Source organism: Anarrhichthys ocellatus, unplaced genomic scaffold, assembly GCF_004355925.1.
Source record: "Anarrhichthys ocellatus isolate YVR2014 unplaced genomic scaffold, GSC_Weel_1.0 scaffold24, whole genome shotgun sequence".
Taxonomy (NCBI): Eukaryota; Metazoa; Chordata; class Actinopteri; order Perciformes; family Anarhichadidae; genus Anarrhichthys; species Anarrhichthys ocellatus.
The window spans coordinates 2,309,195-2,313,348 of record NW_022280054.1 but is presented as its reverse complement, the minus strand read 5'-3'; the positions used below and the strand labels follow the sequence as shown (position 1 = coordinate 2,313,348).

General features: G+C 43.6%; 1 protein-coding gene across 2 annotated transcripts in view; it reads right to left on the bottom strand.

Annotated features, from left to right (window-relative positions):
* Positions 1 to 4,154, bottom strand: part of rsrc1 (arginine/serine-rich coiled-coil 1) — a 107,776-nt gene that overhangs the window by 67,116 nt on the left and 36,506 nt on the right. The gene's annotated exons all lie outside the window — the stretch shown is intronic.

Below are 4,154 nucleotides of genomic sequence, written 5' to 3'. Positions count from 1 at the left end.
GTCAGCCGGTTTTAAAAAGAGCAAATTGGCAGTAAATAATAGATGCTATTTTGGCACATTTCAAATTTGCAGCAGTGGAAATCAACAGATCAAGAGAACACAAACAGCCCCCCCCCCCCCCCCCCCCAACTCTGGCCCCCCATTACTGACAACTCCACCCCGGCGATGGGGGTTCACAGTGTGCATGTGCATGTGTTGAGAGAGAGAGAGGAAGGCTTATCGACAGGCTTCAGTTGCTAATGCAGCCAGCAGCATCATAGTGTAAATCTACACCATCTCTAAAATTACATACTGTCTAATCCATCCCACCCTCCTTCCATCCCTCCATCCCTCCCTCCATCAGGCCAAGTACCCAGTGTGACCACAAACCTATACGCCATTCATTTCTGAACAGCGGTATGAAAGAATGACTGAAATGTAAACAAAAGTAAGAAACAACAAGAAAAGAAGTGGTGAAGAAAGGATGTTTGCCGAGCCACATGCAGACAAGTCAACCACTTAAGGCAACCTTCATCTCGCTGTAATTACATTACATTGTGACAAACATCCCGCCACATTCATTATACATGACGGGCGCCCGGCAACCAGACAGCAAGACATTTGTTACCGTGGTGACAGTGTGTGTAATCCGCTAATGAAGCGCAATTAGTGAGAAACAATCCAACACAGGGGAGACGCGGCGCTCGATCCCTCCTCCTCCTCCTCCTCTCTTTTCCCGTCGCTTTTTTCTCCCCCCCCTTTTTTATAACCACGTCTTTTTTTTTCTTCCCCCCATGTCTTTTATTTTTGTGATCCAACCTTTATTAAGCTCTTCACTTGCATTTAATCCGCCACTCTGTCATCTGTAGTCTTGACTTTACCAAGGGCAAGCTGTCCAGCACTGTCTGCACCAGGGCCGAAGGGATCACTCTATCCATTAGATGCACACAGCTGGCGCACACACACACACACACACACACACACACTCCATTTTACATCCTCATCTCTCTTTTCAAAACATCATATAATCTGCTGAGGTCTTCAGGGACAGAGCTTTCCTCTTCTCCTTATCTCCCTCCCTCCCTCCGCTCTCTGTGCCTTCAACGCAGAGGCAGCATCGATTTCTGAATTACACCACAATATTAAATAATTAATATACTTGCCATGATTGATGTTTTGCATTAGGCCAATATTAGGTTATCAATCAAAATCCACTTGGTTTAATGTAATAATATTGAAAATGTGTCAGTGCCTGTTCATCCAATTTGTAGTGGAGGCAAGCCAGATAGTAATGGTGGTGTAGCACAAGGCCTCAGAGACACTGTGGCCGGCTTACTACAACCATAGGAGCACATTATAGCGCTGGCACACCGCGGGGGAGGGAGGGAAGGGAGTGATGGAGGGGGAGACGAAGAAGTGAAGACAGACGGGAATGAAGCAGATAGACAGACAGTGATCCGTGATACACTGCGACAGTCACGTCGTTTATTTGCCCTCAATCAAGAAACTGAACTTGTGGCACATTCAAAATTTTACTTGCGCTGCATTCACTTCAGGCGGCGGTACGCGGCGAACCGGATATTGTATTAGTGGACGAGCAATCTCGAAACCCGCCGGCTATCGGTCTCACAACGGATCAGCCTTTGGGGGCAAAGAACTATATTTCTGGTGTAGCCACGACTTCTTTTCCGTGCACTGCTCATTGCTCACAGTCTGGACAAGTAGCCAGTTTACAAGCTGATTTTTAACCATTAAAAATCTAATTTATCACGAGACGCTAGCCAATGGGTTCAGAGATTGCATTTCGGCCGATGCGTTTGCACACATGGACTGTTTACCTGCATTCAAATAAAGAATGCTCGAGCGTGATTGGTCAATACTACCGGCAATACAGACGGAAACCAGAACGCTTCCGATGCTAAAATCTGGCCACGCTGCCTACAGATTCTGCATATGAATGCAGAGTCGGATTATGAAGATTTGTGGACGAAAGCAGTTTAAATATTTTCACTTTTTGCCGCCCTCTGCGACAGACTTACAACCGGATGTTCTGTAGCTCCCTCACACCGGAGAAAGTTGTTTACGTTTACAATAGAATATTAAGAGAAAGCTGCATTTTATAGCAAAATGCATCAACAGAATGATTATATAAAATAGTAGACACAAAATACTTTTGTTTCATACATTCGATTCCATCGCCATATAGCAACATCTTGTCTCGCGCATTTCGTTTTGCTGTTCCGCCATTCCGTCTGTTTGTTTTGGAAATTTTTTGACGCGCCGTTTTGCAATATAGACATTTGCCAGTCATCCCTTTCGGATACATTGCATCATTGCGTTTCTGGGAACTTGCAGTATTTGGTGCACAGAGTACCTCTCTTTTACCATCAACATAGCTACAAGACAGAAAGAGAAAGACAAAGAATGGCCGGGGGGAGAGTGAGGGGTCAGAGAATGAGAGAGAGAGTAATGTACTGTTGTTCCAGGAAATGGTAATCAGTTATCTGAGGTCAATTAAGTAAAACAAGACAAACAAGTGTGAGTGTTAAACTGAGCCCTGGCAAGGTCAATATAACCAATTTAACATGGTCACTGGATCCATCACAGTGTGCACTTTTCTGTTTCCTCATTCCAGCTTGTTTTCTCCTTCTCTTAATCTTATTTAATCCACTTCTTTAGATTCGCATATTTCTTCGTCTCACCTGCGTATTCTTCTGGCCTCTATAGAAGTCACATATAAGTACTATAAGTACATGTTTTGTTTCACTGTGTCATTAAAGAGGGTTTTTCAGCTGTTGCCTCATCTTCCCTCATGTCCTTCTCCATCTCTCGTCATCTCATTAACCCCCCCTCCCAAACCCCTAGTAGAAGACAATTAATTACAGCGCTGGTATCAGAAGAGTTGTCATTTGTGGTCAAGTTTCTAATAATTGCATTAGGGGTCTTCAGGTTTTTCTAAAGATGCCCTCCACTTCTTCCCCCACCCCCCCTCTCTCTCTCTCTTTCTCTCCTTACTTGACCCCTCCTCCTCTCCCGCTCCACCCCTTGACACGGCGAAGATAAATATCTTCAGTCAGTCAATGGCGGCGACAGAGGGACTTAAAATGCAGAGGCAGTCATTTGATTCCCGGCTAACAGAGCTGTCCATTAGCGCAGCACTCATCAGCCATGCATTACCTCTCGGGCCTGCTGTCCTGAGTGTGGAAGCTTTAACCCTTTCACTGTCCACTAGCCAGCTGTATCACTGCATAACAGGCACACTTCACCGGCTCTCTTCCACCGGCCCTATTAACACCATATTTTCTCCCCTATTTTTTTCTGGAATCCAGTACTGTATAAATGTCCTCTAGTTTAAGGATAAAAACAACTAAATTAATTAAAAAGTCAATGGTTGTTTGTGTCACGGTAATGGCTCCGACATACTCTATATATAATGTATGGGGAGTTAATAGTCTCAAACACTAGTGAACCAGAAAGTCTTACGCTGACCTTAAAGCACACCTCGCCCATAGGCTGGACATTGACTTACCAAAACTGCAAAAAGAAAGTTGCTCACCTGTCAATATGACAGTCAATATAGCAAGACTTCTTTTAAGCTGACAAGTTTGAGAAAATGCTTTTCTTTCCTCATTAACAGCTGCTAATTTTTATTTGACTTGAAACAAACAATATTCAGTGTCGGGAATGTTTGTCATTACTGCTTCAAATGTATGACACAATCCATTAAACAGATCATCAAAGTAGCTAAAGTTGAATTACTTGTTGGTTGGTTTAATCTTAAAATAGATCACATGAATGCAAATGTGCTAACTGAAACCATTGTCATTTAAAAGAGCTGTGAAATTGTCTTTAAATTTGAATAAGCAGGGGTCCAGATTTAAGCTGTGTTGGACCACATAGAACCTTTTTGGGGGGAAAGATTACAAACTTCTGACCACGTTGTAAGCACCACTCTGTTTCTGTTCTTTTTTAGTGTACCTATCTCTTTTTTGTTCCACACCTTAGCTGCAGAAATAACATGTTGGCCTCCAGCAGCCTCTCAGCCCTCAGCCTGATATCAGTCAGAGATAGTGAGCAAAGGGAAGACAGGACACTGTTACACTATGAAAGAGACATCACTCATCAGATTGTGTGTGTGTGTGTGTGTGTGTGTGTGTGTGTGTGTGTGTGTGTGT